We start from the raw sequence: 20080 nt of genomic DNA on the forward strand, positions 1-20080 counted from the left end.
TAGCATCCCTTGTGGCATGTTTGAATGGTCCACACACATCCGTGTGTATAAGGTCCAACAAACCTTCAACCCTTTCACACGAGCCTGTGAAGGGTGACTTTGTCATTTTTCCAAGTAAGCATGATTCGCAACTATCATTTGACTTTAGGTCAAACGACTCCAAGACTCCATCCTTTTGGAGTTGGCCTATGCGTTTCTTGCTTATATATCCAAGACGACAATGCCATAATGATGCTTTATCCAAGTTATTATTATTAGTAGAATCAATACACAAAACATCATTTCCTAAGTTATCTACAACAGACACAGCTTCATACACACCATCACAAGGTAATGCTTTAAAATAAAGAACATTATTAAAGAAAGCATCAATAGAACCAACTTCATTATTAAACGAAAAGGTAAACCCTTGTTTGTACAAAGCATGAAAGGAAATAATATTTCTTGCCATTCCTAGCGAGTAACAACACTTATTCAAATCTAAACTAAACCCACTACTTAGCGATAAAGTATAAACTCCAATCTTGGTGACAGGTGAAGCTTTCCTGTTCCCCATGATCAAGTTTATTCTTCCTTGCTCCACATCCTCACTTCTTCTTAGTCCCTGCAAGTCACAACAAATATGAATACCACAACCGGTATCAAGGACCCAAGATTTCGAATGGGGTGAGTTATTAGAAATGATAGTGTAAATACCTGCATGGTTGGGATTGACTTTCCCATCCTTCACATCCTGCTGGTACTTTGGGCAGTTCCGCTTCCAATGAGCTTTTTCATGGCAATAGAAGCATTCAGCCTCTTTTGGGTCAGAAGAAGGAGTAATGAAACCTTTCTTGGTTCCACTTGAAGAAGAGCCATCAAGGGTCCGAGCCTTGGTACCCTTCGAATATCTCTTTCTCTTCCTCCCTCGACTTTTCCCGATTGCCAAAACCGGAGTTAAGTTTGGAGTAGGAGTGATAGCAACCGACTTCCCCTTAAGGCCTGTTTCTGCAGTCTTGAGAAGTCCCTGAAGTTTGCTGAGAGTGACCTCTTCCTTATTCATGTGATATGTCATGCGGAATTGATCATAGCACGATGGTAGGGAGCGCAAAATTATATCTATTGCTAGCTCCTCAGGGAGGTTCACATTAAGTTTCAGCAATCGATCCACATACCTTTGCATTTTCTGCATGTGGCTCGTGACGGAATCCCCGTCCTTCATCATGGTTGTTATCATGGAGCAGATGATTTCGTACCTCTCTTGTCGTGCACTTTGATGGTATCTTTCCATCAAATCTTGGTGCATTTCATAAGGGTAGAAATCCTCATAGGACTTTTGGAGTTCTGTTGTCATTGTGGCCATCATGATGCATTCTACTTTCATAGCATCCCTTTCATGTGCCTGAAAGTCAGCGATCTCCTGAGGAGTTGCAGTGGTCTCATCAATCTCCTTAAGCTCCTTGTCAAGGACATATTATTTGTCCTCGTAGCGGGTAATCATCCTGATGTTTCTGATCCATTCATTGATGTTGGATCCATCAAAGGTGACTTTCCCACACAAACTCATAAGAGTAAAGGAGCCATTAGGATTCGAGCCAGAAGCATTATTTGAAGACATCTGAAAGAGGAGAACAAGTTTAGTATAGATTTAAGAGAGTCCTTAATAAAACACCCAAATGTCATATTAAGGCTAGGATCCAATCACAATATAATATAACTTAGAAGAGGTATGCCGTAATCTAAGCTATACCATATTTGAAGGGTATGTGAATGACGATTCACCAATTTCCACCACGAAAACCGAAATATTAGATATTAGGTTTTTATTGGTTTTTAGAAATTCCTAGATTCTTTGAGATTCAATGAACTTTTCAAAGGCATGTTTCAATCTCGAGAGTGCCCTCCAAGTTTTGTGACTGGGATACCGAGGATCACAAAACGAGGTGTGAAGTAACCATGCAAATCACTTGGTACCCTTAAAGTTTATCACTCAATCGATGTGCCGGTAAACCACACACGCTCCACCGATACTATAATAAACCTTAAGTCACCCTTTACCTACCTTGTTAAGTCCAAGTTAGTGTGCCGGTTAACCACACACGCTCCACCAACGACTTAGACAAAGTGTAAAGTGTAATTTCATGGATTAGCACCTTATTCACATTTTCCTAAAGTAACTAAGATTGGGAATTTAATAAAACATTTAGTTACTTTACAATATACATCATACTTTGAATGAGAGTTTATAAGTCCTTGTCTTACCCATTCGGCTAACGACCCTCCACCAGTCAAGCAAGCGGTGGGTGAGAGTAGACACCCATTAAGTCACCATTTTATAAGCAACAACCTTATACCCGCCTTATAGACCGGCTTCATGAATGAGGCGTACTAGCGGTAAGACGACTTTATTCTTATACATATATATATATATAATTATTAAATCATCATAATATAAGTATAAGGATTGAATTTTAACTTTTAAAATTCTAGGGGTCGGAACTTAAAGTTTTAACTTAACTTTACTTGTTCCAAAACTTGAGGGCAAGTTTTGTAACTTTCAAAACTTTTCATTTCTTGTAACTTATGAGTTTAATAGAGTAATAAAATGAAGACTCTTCATTTTTCTAACACTTGTGTTTGTTTTAATGGTTTTAATTCAAGTGTGACTCTTGGTTTTCCATAACTTGAGGACAAGTTATGGACTCCATTAAAACACATTATGATCAAGAATTAATCTACCACATAGGTTACAAATAATTCCTATGATCATCTAAAACATCATAAGAACAAGAACATGAATATGAACTTATTCATAAATCAAAAAATTACACTTAAAACTTTGTAATTTTGATAACTAGTTGTTGTAAATGAATTATCAAATACATTACACCATCTAAAACAAGTTTTTCAAGTACCAAAAAGTTTAGGGTAATGTTTCTAGTCCATTTCCAGCAACTAAAATCGAAATTCTACAATCAGTCGATCCTACTCGCCGAGTGCATGAATTTACTCGCCGAGTTGGTTGAAGATACACATGAACTCGCCGAGTCCCCCCTATAGACTCGACGAGTCCACTCGTAGACAGCAAGATTTTCGACTTTTTTTCAACTTTTAAGCACAAATAAAAAGCAAACAAGCCTAGGCTCTGATACCACTGATGGGTTTTGAGCATTCTAACACTTCCTAAATGTACATGCAACCCTAAAAACCTTGGATCTATGTTTGTCTAATTATCATGCAAATTTGAATTCCAAGGCTATATTCCAATCTAGCATACATGGGGAACAATTTTAACTTAAAGTATAGATAGAATAACTTACCTTGTTGTTGTTTGTGTTCCTTGAAACCTTGTGAGCCTAGCACCCCAAGTGTGATGCCTCAAATGCTTCACACAACACCAAATGCTCTTGGAAGAACTTATGAGAGAACACACACTTCTCAAAAATCGGCCAAGCCCTCTTGTTTCTTAGTGTAGCCGATTTTAGGTGGAGAACATGTTTCTTATATAGTGTTGACACATCTAGGGTTAAACCCTAATGTGTCATGACTCTTCATTTCCATGACCCATGGGTTTGTAACTCCCATGGAGCATCCATGGAGCATCCTATGGGTGGAACCCAACTTGATAATCCATGGAGCCTCTTATCCCACTATACAAGATATGGATGATTTACATAATCAAACCATATATTTAATTAGTTATCTTTTGATCACATAATTAATTCTAAATTAATTCTTGATCAAACTAATCAAATAATATTATTAATATATTAGAACTTATAATATATTAATAATCTCCAAGTGTTATTTCTCTCATTTAGTCTATCCAATTACACGGTGCCATGCAACCCAAATGGACCATGCCGGGTCGGGTCAAGTACATACCAGAAATAGTTATGGACTTAGACACCTTATCCAACAGAAACACCCCTCGACATCGAATAACCATCTCATAGAAACAATTGGGTCCTGAACTCCATCAAAGGTGGGCGGCTTCGTATTATCGAAGTCCCAATACTGAACACCTCGACCGGCTCCTCCACCTGACACTGCTACAGCCGTTGTAGCCGCCGCGGCACCCGTCTCAGTGAGAGTCGCATAGCACTCATTAAAATACTCCACCATGGCGGTCTTGATAGACCCAAGCAGTTCCGGCAGCTCGGCCCGGAACAACGCAACTATCTCATCATGCAGAATCTCGCAAATCCTTGCATCTAACTCGCATGTGCTCATCTGACCGATAACCTCGGGCGGTACTGACCCGCCCGGAACTCCCTCTCCTGCTCCCGATCCTGACCCGGATCCATTCCCAGCATGCCTCGAAATCTCCATACTGAAATAAACCACAAAATCTCAGACATTTCCCACTATCTCGGGAACCAACTCTCAACCCAACCCTAGAGGTCATGGTTTCCCTGATACTCTTAGAGATTCCTTGGGCTCTAAGCGTGCCTTGGATGCCTTACAAAGGAAATTAAGGGATTAGGATTATCTTGGATAAACTTGCCTTATCCGATACCTTCCTAACACCTATATAAATCTTAATTAGGGTTAAATTTCTGTTATGACTCCTCTAAGAGCCTAAGGGCCGAAATTTCTCTTCCATTACTCTCTCTATATAATATTCCTTAATTTCTTGAGTTTGTTTGTGAACCATTAGAGGCGCGACACTTGTTGGGTTTGCTACCAAAGGTCTTTCAAGCAAGGATTCAAGATTGTTTACAATAACAATCTTAAAGGATGTATTATAACTCTTTGATATGTGAACTTTGATTATTATACGTAGATCTAGGGTTTATCCTTTGTTGTTGATTTTTGTATGTTCAATTAGAGAAAACGTAGATCTTCAATTTGTGTTACATGCACACATAGGATTGTATGTTATACTCAAAACTCATCAGTGGTATCAGAGCCTAAGTTTAGTTTTCTATTAAATTGATATTAGTATAAACTTGAACAAGGAAGAAAAAACATAATCATCATTTTGTTCTTCGAACTCGTCGAGTTAATTCTTCGGACTCAACATGTTGGATTGCAACTCGGCGAGTTGGTCCACCAACTCGACGAGTTTCTGCGTCAGATCTAGATTTCGGATTTTCTTGCCTAACTTGATTTATTTGGTTATTATTTGGTAATTATATTTTATTAAATCTGTCATAATCAAATTTTTGGTGATGTTGGATAATTAAAAATGACATAAATGTTAGGTGATAATTATGAATTGGATAATGTTGATTATAATTAGCCTTATGGATATGATTAATAATTTAATTATTTGTTTAACTAAAGGATAATTAATATATCCATAATTGGTTACTAAATATTTAATTTGATTATTAATTAAAGTTAATTTTAGGGTTCCTTGAAATTCAAATTAAAATGTTTAGTTTTTGAAATTTAAAATGTAAACCCTAAATTACATTCATATGGATTTTGTTAATAATTAATTAATTGATTAATTAGAGGATAATTAATAAATCCATATATGGTTTAAATTTAATTTAATTAAAAGTTAAATTTATTGAACATGAAACCCTTGAAATTTTAAAATGTTTAAAATTCACCTTATACTATATATATATATATATATATATATATATATATATATATATATATATATATATATATATATATAATAGTTTAATATGCATTATACGTATAAGAAAAGTCAGTGGAATTGGTAGTACGCCTCATTCACGAAACCATACTATAAGGCGAGCTTAAGGAAGCGGCCTGTAAAATGACAGCCATTGGGTATCTATTTGTCACACCCCAAAACCACGAACGGCGGAAACATTCAGGGGTGGAGGACGTCATGTAGAGTATCACAACAGTGTAATATAATAAACAAGCAACAACATCATCCATTGCATTATAAGTAAAGTTTTAATACATGTGTGTTTCTTTCATTGTAGTAAGACACTAAAAATATACAATCAAAATAAAAGACGAGACTTATCTGCTCCGTCTTCTCAAAACCTAGCCTCCGTACCTGTCTACTGATGACCTAAGAATACAAGTTATTTTGAAAGCGAGTATCAGCTTTAAAGCTGGTGAATTCATAAGTATATAAGTGTCATTGCCTTGTTTGTGAAAATCTGTTATGAAGGCCATGTAAATCATTAAATGAAAATGTTGATGTACGTATGAAAATCCCTAGAAAATCCCTTATTTTCTATCAGTTTGAGATATAGTCTTCTACCAAGACCCGAATGTTTTGTAAGTAAAATGATAGTTTTCCTTTAATTCTTTAGTACTAAAGTACTTAGTCTAACTCATCGTTTATGTGAAAGTATCACAAAATAAAGTAAACAGGAAAATGTACTACTGTAAGTGTTGTCACTGGGTACTAGGACTAACACAGCATATGTAACTGTTATCCCAAGGTACTAGGGTTAACACGACCTATATAACTATTAACCTGAGGTACTAGGGCTAACACAACATTTATAACCTAATGAACATCCAAAGATTGTCCAATTGTCCTCTGTAGCAGCAGCAGGGGAAGGAAGGGTTAGTCAGTGTAAAGGTACTCCTAGTATAAGTAATAACCATAGGCATCCGTAGATGTTCATCACCCCCTGTTGCTAACAGATGAGTTCCGAAATGGTTAGTCCCGTCCATATATCCCGAGGTACTGGGGATAGGGTCCTGTTCTAGATATCCCAAGGTACTGGGGATAGGCAGGAAAATTTACACAGAAGGTACTAATAAATTATCCTCGCAATTCGTGATACAAATATTCAAATAAGTATACACAGGTAAAGGTATCAACGTAAAGGTACTTATGTAATGTGTTCACGTATCAGGTGAGCATATGTAAAGGTACTCATGTATCAGGTAAGGTACTAGTAAAGACTCATGAATGAACTGACTCTTGTGTGATTCCTTGTAATAGGAATAATGTTTTGTTATCCTCTAACTATCCCTATGATAGTAAAGTTAAAGGTAATTGGTTGTACAAGTAAGTTTATACACTCTTGCAACTCAAGAGTGTGGGAAACTAATTGAAAGTTGTAAACTATAACATCAATACATATATAAGAATATAAGTGTACATGCATAGTTTAGTTCAAGAATGTAAAATGGTTTTGTAAGACATCTTATGGGTTTTGAACAATAACTAACAATGACTTGATGTCATTTTTAATATACATTTCAAAGGTAAAACATTTGATAACAATGTGTTTTTAAGATTTAAAAACCATTTCATGCATCACATTTTGTAGTATGTGAAATCTGCTAAATGACAAACACAGTTATGAAATACATATAAATGATTTAATAACATGTTTGTTTCTACTTGTATTCCCCCCCTCCCCCCCCTTTAAAGCATTTAAAATTATTTAAAACGTTGATTAGGGGTATGAACTCACCTGTAGTTGGTGATTGGGATGAACTGGACGGTATAGGATTGCTAGGTGTCAAGCGAGGACTTGTACACACACTACGGTCCTAATGAATATATAATCACACATATATGCACTCAATTAGTATCAAATCACTAATTGATAATGTTAAGACATCCTAGACATAATAAACACTTTATATAAGTGTTTTAGGCCCTAAGGATTGCATTTAAGCTAATGTGGGACAAGGCACTTGTGTTTTAGGGTTCCAAAGGACCCTATATGTGAGTTTACTCCCCATATACCATCACACATGGAGTTTACGGTTGTAAACTCTTGAGTTTACGGCCGTAAACTCCCAACCATGGGTGTTTTGTGTGTTTTGAAGTCCCAAATGATTCCTAGAATTATTCCAACTTGGTGGTTAAGTCCTTGGAAGGGTTTAAGGTCTAGAAATACTCCAATTAGGAGTTTACGGCCCTAAGGCCATTCCCCTTAGAGTTTACGGCCGTAAACTCTAAGTATGGTGTGTTTTTGTTGTTTTCAACCCTCTTGCATTTGAAGGATAGGTTCTAGACAATTGTTTAAAGCATATGAGGACCCTAGGCACACTTTGGTGCCATTCCTTCATGTTTACGTCCCAAGAGCAAAGCTTTGGCCGTAAACTCACTTTGGTAAGTGATTATGATGTGCTTTGGTCCTTCAATTAAGTGGAAACAATTCCTTGTAAAGGTCTAGGGCTTTAGGTGACTTAAAAACACCCCTTTTGTCCATTTCTATGGAGTTTACGGCCTAAGATACACTTGGGCCATAAACTCTCATTTTTTTATGTTCTTTGATGTGCTTAAGGCCTTAGATTAAATGGGAACTAGTCTTGATAAAAGTCTTAAAGCTTTAGTGGCCTTAAAACACCATTTTGACTTCAAAAAGGGAGTTTACGGCCTAAGCAACTCTTGGGCCGTGAACTCCCCAAACTTGGGTGATTTATGGTTGTTTTCTTGGCCCTAACACACATACATATGAGTATAAGGCAATTGTATAACATAAGGGTCGGTTTCAGCTTTGTTTCGGGAGTTTACCGCCCAAGAACACCTTGGGGAGTAAACTCCTAGATCTAGTGATTTAGCCTTCTAAATCATGTTATAAACACATATAAAGCTTTCTAACATTACTAGAAAGAGTTACTCACGTTTTGGTATAAAAACCCGAAGATCCGTGAGAGAGAAAATGGTTTTACTCTAGTTGGAAATGTGAATAATGAATGAATTTGGTTCAGAATTCTATTTATAGTCCTGAGATATTTTTGGCAGAAAATATTTTATTCCTGAAATGATCTCTAATATAATAGAGTGTCGGAATAATAGTGTTGCACAAAACCCTAGTGCACCCACTCTCCTGATATTTCCTGAAGTGTAAACCCTGAATTACTCAAAATTACGCGAAAAGTCTGAAAATTAACTGTGACTGCTATAACTTCTATTGAAGTGATATAGTTTGTACAGAATGGAAATTTCGGGTTGTCACAATATTCTTACCCACTGCTTTCTTCTATGGTGGAGGGTTGTTAGCCGAAGGGGTTCGATAGGACAATTAAATCTCATTAATAAGTATAATCTGATATAAAGTAACTAAACCATTTTCTAAAATCCCATTCTTAGTTACTTTTGAAAAAATGTGAATTTGATTCTAACTCATGAAATTGCACATTACACCTTATTGGTCGTTAATGGAGCATGTGTTGTTAACCGACACACTAATACGAGACTAAAAGTGTTGGTAATGGGTGTCTCGTAAATTATCATTGAATTAATGAAACGTGTGTAGTTAACCGGTACATTATTTTCAGATGATAAATGACATCGAGAGTACCAAGGTAATTTGCATGGTTATTCACATCTCATTTGTTATCCTCGACATCCCAGTCACAGAGTGAGAGCATAATCGAGATTAAACATGTCATTGAGTATTTCAATGAATCTTAAAAGATATAGGAGTTTTGTTATATTAAAACTGGTAAATGCTTACATACTTAAAATAGATTTGAATTTGATTATGACATCCCTATTCAGAATTCGAATCGAAAACATGAATCTTATCCTTAATTTAAAATTTTTTGGGTTAATAATTAAGAATTTAAAATCAACTATCTTGAATCCTCTATTCTCCCTTTATAGATGTCGAGTTCAGACAACAATGGTCTTCTTCGTTCTTCTGGAAATGTTTTTCCTTCTCTATCTGAAGATGATCTTCCAAATGTTGATCAAGGTGAAAGAATGTTCCCTTCTTCAAGCAATGGTAGAACTGGAAATCATGCTTCTCCGACTCTTCCTCTACCTCCTCTAATAATTCTCCCTTGGCCACGTTTTCTTCAAGCTGAAAAATACGAAGTCACTCAAGCCCTATTGGCTAGTAAACATCAGGATGGAAAGTCTATGTGTGCGAATGTTCTGAAAAAGAAATCGCACATTGACAGATTGGGAATGATGGGTATCGTTTTCCCAAGGGAGCTAGCCATTGACTTGGTTCTACTTTCGGTTCTTGACTCATATAGTCAGTTTATTAAAGAGTTTTATGAGAGGGACCACGATGTGACCCTAATCGATTTGACATATATGTTTATTGCTACTGAAGCAGAAATGCTTAAGAGCACAATTCAAGCGAATATGTTTGAAGGATCTATCTCCGAAGTTTCCGTGGACATAGAAAATGGAAACATTTGTAGCACAGAAAAGGTTTCTCTTCCCAATAGAAAGGGATCGGCCAAGGTCAAACCGTTTGACAATATGGTAAAGAGATAGGCTAATCCTGAGATAGTCCCATTTGCTATTACTGAAAAGTCCATATGTTTCTATTTCCAATTAAAGGGGCATTAGATACGAAATTTCCCAGAATACCTGAAAGATCTTAGAGATGGTATGTAACGACCCAAAAAATCATGGGTAAAAATTTCATTTTTAATATAGGTATAACATTATTACCATTTATTTCAAACATTTCAAATCATCATTAAGTAAAACATTTATCAGAGTTCATCCCAAAATCATTCATTGCAGAAATCATAGGTGTGTGCACTGCGATCAATCCAAGCCATTCTTTTCCAAATCGATGATACCTGAAACCAAAACTGTAAGCTGTAAGCACAAAGCTTAGTGAGTTCTCCAGAGCATATCCCACATAATCCACATCACCACATAATCCATATCAGCTATAACAACTACATAAACCATATCAATCACATAAGAAATATAAATCAGGCAAAGGATGTTGCGGAAACCCTCCAGGGTCTTACACACATAATCACATAAACTGTATCCACTACAGAAGTCATGCATATAACATATAAGGATACCCTAGAAACCCTCCATGGTCTTACTTCGGGTTCCGTGGAAACCCTCCAGGGTCTAAGCCCACTGCCATGGAAACCTCCACATGGCCTTCACTAACCACCAATCAAACCATACATACAAACATATGAGCTAAACATTCAAACATAAAAGGATTCCCTGGAAACTATCCAGGGTCTTACACCGGGTGCCATGGGAACCCCCACATGGTCTTAACTAAGGATGCCATGGAAACCCTCCAAGGTCTTAAACCCTAGTGCCTCAGGAACCCCCCGAGGTCTTTACCTAGGATGTTGTGGAAACCCTCCAAGGTCTTACACCTAAGTGCCCCGGGAACCCCCCGAGGTCTTCCATGCAAGTATCACAAAGACAACTAGCATACCGAATATCACACAGTCAACTAGCATACAACATATAACTAATTGCCATGGGAACCACTGCATGGTTTTCACATAAATACATAATATATTGATAGCACATTCACAATAATCATCAAAACTAAATAAATGGGCCGACCTTGGTGCCTTAGACCCATTGGTATGGTGAGGAGACTCGCCTCACACTGTTGAAGTCGCACGGATAAAACTCTCATTGCTGGTTGAAAGATTCCCGAACTGTCAACATAAAAATGACAACCAAGTAATAATTGGGTTCCAATACCTAACCATAAATCTACGCTTGGGGTAAATGAACTATTTGTAACATCCCATTTTTCGAGGCCAATAATTTCATTTTAAATAAATACTTCACAACATAGTTTACCAAAACATTACGAAAGTCATGTCATTTTATAAAAACTATAACAACGTGTTCGAAAACCATCTCCACATAAGTAATATAAATCAGAGTACAATCCCAGAAACTCAATGCGGAAAACATATGTGTGTGTGATGCGCTGCTACACCGCTGGCTCCTTCCCCTTAGATGAAGAGGTACTTGAAACCAAAACTGAAATTGTAAGCACAAAGCTTAGTGAGTTCCCTTATCATACCACATACCAAAACGACATACATATTGCTCGATAAATTCTGGGGTACCAGACCTACCCATGTCAAGCAATTATGGGGTGCTAACCAACCCATGTCAAGCCATTCTAGGGTGATGACCTACCCATGTCAAGCTATTCTAGGTTGCCGAGCTACCCTCCGGTATATCTCAACCGAACATGGGGACTATTTCACCCCTACCGCTAGCATAAAATATCATATCATAATCATGCTGTGAGACATATCTAGGGTGTCCGACCTACCCATTGGTCCTAGCAACCGAATCGGGGACTAGTCCCCTCCTACATATACTATCTCACATAACATAGCATACTAGCATACACACATGTGAAGCAATGGCAAACAAAATAATTATCACAAAGACAATCATCTCAACTAAACATCTACTAGTGGGCCGGACTTGGTGCCTTAGACCCACTTCTACTGGAAGGTAACTCACCTCGATGTCGTGTAGTGTCTAAATTGTCCTCGGCGTGCAAATCGACTCTCCTCGACTCCTCAATCCATACAAGACAACCCTTCTAATGTAACAACGTAAATTTCCAAATATTTTTTTTTTATTTTTAACACAACAAGTCATCAATCCTCAGAAGTGGGTAACGGATCTTGACCGTCAACTTGTTCAACTCCCGGTAATCATTGCACATCCGCTGTGAACCATCCTTTTTCTTGACAAAAAGGATCGGGGTTCCCCGCGGTGAGCTACTTGGCCTGATAAACCCCTTCCCAGCAGCTCCTACAGTTGTGAGGATAACTCTTGCATCTCCAGAGTTGCAAGGCGATAAAGTGCCTTGGAAATAGGCATCACTCCTGGCACCAAATCGATCTGAAACTCTACCTGCCTCTCGGGAGGCACTCTCAGCAACTCCTCGGGAAAAACGTCTGGAAACTCGCACACTATCGGAACCTCGAAGATAGAACTCGATCTCTCTACAATAGCCCGTGTGTCCATCAAATACGCCAAAAATCCATACATCCCTGCTGTAGACTCTGTCTCGCTCTGGCGGCCGAACAAAATGCCGACCGAGATCGGGTACCCTTGCCAGATACTGTAAGCACTCCCCCACTAGGGTCTTGTATGGTCACCAACTAACACTCACAGTCGATCATAGCTCCAAATTGACTCAACCAATCCATGCCTACAATGACATAGACATCCCTCATCGCGATCGGTACTAGATATATCGCGAACTCCACTTCGAATATCTCAAGCACACATCCACGAATCACATCTGTCGCAAATACTGCATGCTCATTGGCTATGGAGACTCTCAGAGGTCGACTCAATGCCTCTCGTTGGATGCTGATGTGACGACTAAATGCTAAAGATACAAAGGATCAACTAACAACCGAGTCAAATAACACTAAGGCAGACATATAACTCACAAGAAAAGTACCTATACAAAATCACAATATCAGCAAAAGAAATATCTCAAAAGGGGTATAATAAGATCACGTAGCAGCCACAACATCAGGTGTTGTGCGGACCTCCTCCGCTGTCAGCTGAAAGTCTCTCCCATGAACGCTCGGTGTCTTAACCTTCCTTGGCCGAATCTCAATATATACACAAAAGTAGGTGCAGATCCCTCGGCCGATCCATGCACGAGCTGAGGGCACTCGACGCTTCAAGTGGCCGATCTGGTTGCAATGAAAGCAAACTGAGAATCCCTTGGGGCAATCCTTCGCCATGTTCCCTTCCTTTCCGCATTTGTAGCAAATCCCAGAGTGGCAAGGACCCTCGTGACACTTGTCGCACTTGCCACAAGTATGACCCTTCTGGCCCCCAACTCTGGAATCAACGGGCTTGGCCAGCTTCATCATCGGCTGTGACTGAACTGGTCTCCGGTCCCTCCCTCGGGACTCCTCCTCCTCCTCCCTGGTCGGCAACCCGAGCTCAATCTCCCTCCTCCTGGAATTAGCCTGAAGCTAGGCTAGTATCCTATATGATGAGTTCGCCATGAACTCTCGTATGTCCCTCCTCAGTATGCTCAGATATCGGCTCACACATGCCTGCTCTATGGATACATGTTCAGGGCAGAACATCGCCCTCTCATGCAACATCCTCGAAATCTCAGTTACTGATTCTGTCTTCTTCTTGAGAGACAGAAACACCTGCACCAAACGTTCCCTCTCCACCGGGGGAACATAATTGTCTCGAAACATCTGAACAAACCTCTCCCATAATACTGCAGCATGATCTGTAGGGTTAAAACCAGCTGTCGCAAATTTCCACCAGTCCTTCACTCCCAAGCGAACCTGGTTCAGTACAAACTGAAATCTCAAGTGGTTGGGGCATCAAAATGTGTAAAAACATCCCACTATATCAGAGATCCACCTCATCGTAGCAATCGGGTCCTGTGTCCTATCAAACTCTGGTGGCTTCATGTTACTGAATTCCTGAAATAGCAACGCGTCAACTCCCTGAGGCCTAGCAGTGGCGACGACTGTAGTGGCTATGACAGCAGCAGTCTTAGTGATCGCAGCGTATCGCTCATCGAACGTCTGAATCAAGGTGGTCTTTATAGACCCAAACATCACTGGAATCTCTGCTCAGATAGCTGTAGCCACCTCCTCGTGGATCATCCTCCATATCTCCTCATCACGACTCCCACTGCCTCCAAGGTTGTGGCCTGTTCCCACCATGATGTCTCTAAAACACAACACAAACTCATGAGAGACTCGCCCGAGCATACTCACACTCGACCATCCGCCCCTACTTGTTCCTTAGCATCCTAAGGATTCTTACTTGGGCTGCTCACTGATCCGGTGTTTCCAGTAGAACGAGCCCAATACTACCTTCCACACCGCAACAGTGTTCACCCAATTCCTCCTCCTCGGATCCCAATAGCAAGTACTCTATATCTCACAAGCTACACTCATAGTAGCCCTCTCATTGGCTTGCTCATACTAATTACTCATACTCAAAACAAATTACTGATAGCATAAAACCCTAGGCTAAGGCATCACAAATCAGGCCACCCTAGTCCTCATACATAAATTACCTAGCCTATTCTCTAGCAAACATATATCTTAGAAAATATCTCATAACACAAAATGAGGGCATTTCGGGAAATCACCGCTTGGCTCTGGCTGATTGTACACATTGCTCCGGTTCGTCTTTTCATAAACTCCTTCTCATTTTTAGAAAAAAAATATCTCTTTTTGAAAATCTTTCTCAAATCCTCAGTTTGAGTCCCAACACACCCGAGGGTACATCTGAATCCCTCAAACCAAGGCTCTAATACCAACTTGTAACAACGTAATATTCCAAACAATTTTTTTTAACACAATTAAAACTTACTTCATAATTGACTAAATCACATATGTCTCAAATGTCAACAAGTAAAACACAATCCCAGAATCATAAAAACAATTTCCGGCCAGTGTTTTGAATCATGATGGTGCCTTGTCGCGATCATCGAAGCTACTTGAAACACATAACACATAACACGTTAAGCATAAAGCTTAGTGAGTTCCCCAAAATACCACACACAACACAACAGCCACTCAAGGCTATACTCGATAAGACCTTTCGGTCAATGCGTCTCAGTGGGACCCTCCAACCCCACAACCCTGATGGATCCTCTGATTCCTTGATTCAACATCTCAACATAATACATAGTAAGCATATCACAAAACAAATAGCAGGATATCTCAATACACAACACATACATACAAGACCATCTGGTCACATAAGTTACCACTCAAGGTAAGTATAGTGAGAAGACTCACCTTGTAGGATAGCTATTAAAAATATGGTGTCCGAACTCCTCGATCTAGCCTCTGTCTATCACAAGGATAACATTTCTAATTAATACACTCCTTACATTCTTATTCCTAGAAAATTGGTTTCGACCATTCCACCCTTCCCTTACCTCTCTTAATTAGTTTGACCAAACCCTAAGGTCAACTGAAGTCAACTCTAGTCAACAATCCAATATTGACCAGACTCACCGAGTGCACTCGTGTGCCTCAGCGAGTTCAAGTGTATCCTATGAATCCCTCTAAGGCCTCACACGACTCATCAAGTTAACCTACCAACTCGACGGGTTATCACCGGGTCTCGAGTCACGGGGAAAATCCGATCGGACCCGTCGAGTCATCTTATAGACTCGGCGAGTCGTCTCCATTGTATTACTCATATGGCCTTCTGAAGTCAGATCCAGAACTCTAACTCATAGATATGGCCTTTAAGCATCCAAAAGTTACGTAAAGGCCTGAACTTGGGGTTCATGCATGGTGTATATTGCTCTATATACCATTTTGGCCCTTTTAAAGCTTCATAGCTTCAAAACCCCAAGGTTACCCAGACATGGCTAGCTACTTTCTGGTTCTCTAGGCCTCACAAGGTCCAGATCTAAAGAATAACTCGATAAAGGGTTTGGATGCACCCAAAACCCCATCAAAATGGTGATACAAGCCCTAACTTAACAACCAAAGGAATACAAGAGCTTATACCCGATCTAAAGCTTGAAATGAAGATGAAACTGATCCCCTAACTCTCCTTTGAGATTGTTGCAACACCCTTGATGCTCTTCTCAAAGAAATGACCTCAAATTAGCCTCTTTCCTCTCTAGCTCACAAATGACTATGGGGTTTCTCTAAAGGGACGAAGACATTGATGAGAAGGGGCCAAGGAGGCCATAAGTGCATTTAAATAGGCCCAAGCCCGGGAAAATTAGGGTTTCTGCCTCCAGCACTGGCTTGTCGAGTCGGTGCTCCGACTTGTTGAGTCATTCATTTTCCACATCACCACGTTACGATCCTACTCAACGAGTTGAGGCGCCAAATCGTCGAGCCACTACTCATATCTTAAAATAAATACTCAATTTATCATACCTAGGATTCCGGATGATACATCTAACTTATCAATTTGAATATGCAGCCCTAATCAGAGTCAACTCAATTCAGACAAAGTCAACATTGGTCAAAGCTGACCTCCAGTTGACCTGACTCGCCGAGTTGGCCTACCAACTGGTCGAGTCCATACTCCTCTAACCCAAACCAATCTCCAACTCCACTCATCGAGTCTAGCAAGAACTCGATGGGTTCTCCTTCAATCAAACCATCAGGACCAACTTCATCTGAATCACCGAGTTCATCCTTGAACTCATAAAGTTCATCTCCCTTATAAGAATGCATCCAGTCTATGTCTCACCGAGTTGTAATTACAACTCATCAAGTCCATCTTCAAAGATTGGGAGATTTCCTTGGACACGTCGAGTTTGGTCAAACACTTGTCGAGTTCCATGATTCACAGGTCCCTTATCAGCCTGAACAACTGTGGAACCTTCCACACTATCATCTGGTCCATCGACAGAAAGGATTTGGTGGTCATTGCACCCCGAATCACCGAGTCCTAAGAACGACTCACCAAGTCCATCCTTCACCAGTACTATACAATCGATTAAAATGGGTCTTAACACGTCAAGGCCATAGATCAGGCCTCCTAATGTCCATTTTACATGTAAAGCCTCAAGCTTGGTGCACATGCGTGGCACCATTCGCTCAAAAATCCATAAAAGATGGTCTACAAGTTGCATGGGGTGTTTATGGCAACAAGGTGGGCACCTTTATGCCATAAAGACTCCCAATAACCCCAAATGTGAAACACAAACTGACTTCCAATACTTAATCCTGAATACAACCTCTCTAAGGCTTAGAAAGTTGTAGAAAAAGGTCCAAAATCAAGATTTAGACAATGAATAGACAAGGTTTTTAGCTTTATACCTCTAATAATCTTGAAATATGCTCAAAATTTTGGATCTTCTTGTTTCTCCTTGATCTCACAAGCCTCCTCCTCTTCTTCAAGCTTCAATCACACAAAGTAACACCACAAGGGTCAAGAACACACTAAAAACGGCTAGGGTTTTGAGCTAGGGTTTGCTCTGGACGATGGGGGCTGATTTGAGGGGTTATAATGTGTTTTAATAGGATGCAAACCCTTAATTTAGGGATTCACTCAAACAGCGCCTACTCGCCGAGTCGATCTCCCGACTTGTCGACTAGACTACTTAAACTTCCTGCAGATCACGACTCTACTCGATGAGTTGGACCTCCAACTCGTCGAGTCCCAGAGAAAAACATAAGAAATACATGAATTAAAGGCATACCAGGAATTAGCTGTTACAAATCTCCCCCACTTATCAAAGACTTCGTCATCGAAGTCTCCTGCGCGGTCCTGAAAAATGCTCAGGGTAATGCTCCCTCTTCTCGTCCTCTAACTCCCATGTCCATTCCGAGCGCTTGCGATGCTGCCACTACAACTTAACCAGCTCCACTCTCTTGTTTCTCAGATCCCTCGACTTCCTGTCAAGGATTATCGACCTGAATATCCTCTAATGTCACTACTTCTAAATTGTCCACTAGACACTTCCACAACTGGGAGACGTGAAAAGTGTTATGAATCTGACTGAGTTCAGCTGGCAGATCCCACCTATATGCCACCTTCCCCACTTGGGCTACAACCCTAAAGGGTCCAATATACCTGGGGCCCAACTTACCCTGCTTCCTTAATCGAATGACACCCTTCCAAGGCGACACTTTCAGGAGCACCATATCCCCGACCTGGAACTCTAGGTCCGATCGACGCTTGTCGGCATAACTTTTCTGCCGACTTTGAGCAATCTGAAGCCTGCTCCGAACCTGTTGGATCCTCTCCGTCATCTTGAGTACCACCTCGGTACTCCCCATGACCCTTTGACCGACCTCACCCTAGCATATCGGGGTTCTGCACTTCCTCCCATACAACATATCGAAAGGAGGACGGTCGATGCTCGCATGATAGCTATTATTATAAGAGAACTCCGCCAACGGAAGGTAAGCATCCGAATTACCTCCAAAATCTAAAACACATGCCTGCAACATATCCTCCAGACTCTTGATGGTCCGCTCGCTCTGACCATCTGTCTGCAGGTAAAAAGCGGTGCTAAAGTGTAAACGAGTACCCAGATCGTCATGAAACTTCTTCCAAAACTTGGAAGTGAACCGCACATCCCTATCGGAAATCACTAAAACTAGCACCCCGTGTCGCGCCACTACCTCCCTGATATAGATGTTGGTCAACTTTTTAGCCAAAATTCTCTCCTGAATCGGAATGAAATGAGCACTCTTGGTTAGTTGATCAACGATGACCCAAATCGAATATACCCCTCGCACGGTCCTGTGAAGCTTCATGATAAAATCCATAGTAATATCCTCCCATTTCCACAGCGGGCTATCCAATGGCTGGACCATGCCGTGAGGTCTCTGGTGCTCAACCTTGACCTTCCTGCAGGCCAGACACCTCTCTCAACGAACCAAGCTACATCCCTCTTCATACAGGGCCACCAATAATCAAGACGAAGATCCCTGTACATCTTCGTCACCCCGAGATGGATAGAGAACCTAGATTTGTGTGCCTCATCCATCAAGACCTGGCAAACACCTCCATGATACGGGACCCACAACTTACAGTGAAGAGTCAACAATCCTCAACTATCATAGTCGAAGGAGGAAACCTGAACCACAATTTGCTCGCTCTTCCGATGTTCCTCCTTCATGGACTCCTGCTAGGCCCCCCGAATCTGCTCCAACATCGGAGTCATAACTCTCATTCTCATACAGATGTCCCTGATCGATGCTGCTTTGTAGCTAAGCACATCGGCCACGACATTGGCCTTCCCCGGGTGGTACAGAATCTCACAATCATAATCCTTTACAGCATCAAGCCACCGACGTTGTCTCACATTTAGATTTGACTGGTCCATGAGATACCTCAGGTTCTTGTGGTCTGTGTAAATAGTACAACGGACCCCATAGAGGCATTATGGCCAAATCTTGAGGGTGAAAAAAACGGCCCCCAACTCCAAATCGTGTGTCGGATAGTTCGCCTCATTAGCCTTTAGCTGCCTTGAAGCGTGAGTGATAACATTCCCTCTCTACATTAATACCACACCCAAACCTAAGATGGATGCATAGCAATATACTACAAAATCCTCCATGCCCTCTGGCAGGGCTAAGATTGGTGCCTTGCACAATCTCTACCTCAACGTCTCGAACGCGACCTACTGCTCAGGACCCGAGCGAAAAACCACGGTTTTCCTCGTCAACCGGGTCAGGGGCACGACTATCTTGGAGAAATCCTAAATGAATCTCCGATAGTAGCCTGCCAATGCTAGAAAGCTCCAAATCTTAGATGGAGACCTCGGAACCTCCCATTTCATCACGACCTCCACCTTGGCCGGGTCAACCAAAATCCCGTTCTGGTTAACAAGGTGCCCAATAAACTGCACCTCGCGTAACCAAAACTCACACTTGGAGAACTTAGCATACAAGATATCCCTCCTCAATGTATCCAGAACCTCCCGCAAGTTCTCCTCATGCCGCTCTGGCATCTTGGAGTAAACCAAGATGTCATCGA

This window comes from Lactuca saligna, chromosome 5 (genome assembly GCF_052625555.1).
Source record: "Lactuca saligna cultivar CGN05327 chromosome 5, ASM5262555v1, whole genome shotgun sequence".
NCBI lineage: Eukaryota > Viridiplantae > Streptophyta > Magnoliopsida > Asterales > Asteraceae > Lactuca > Lactuca saligna.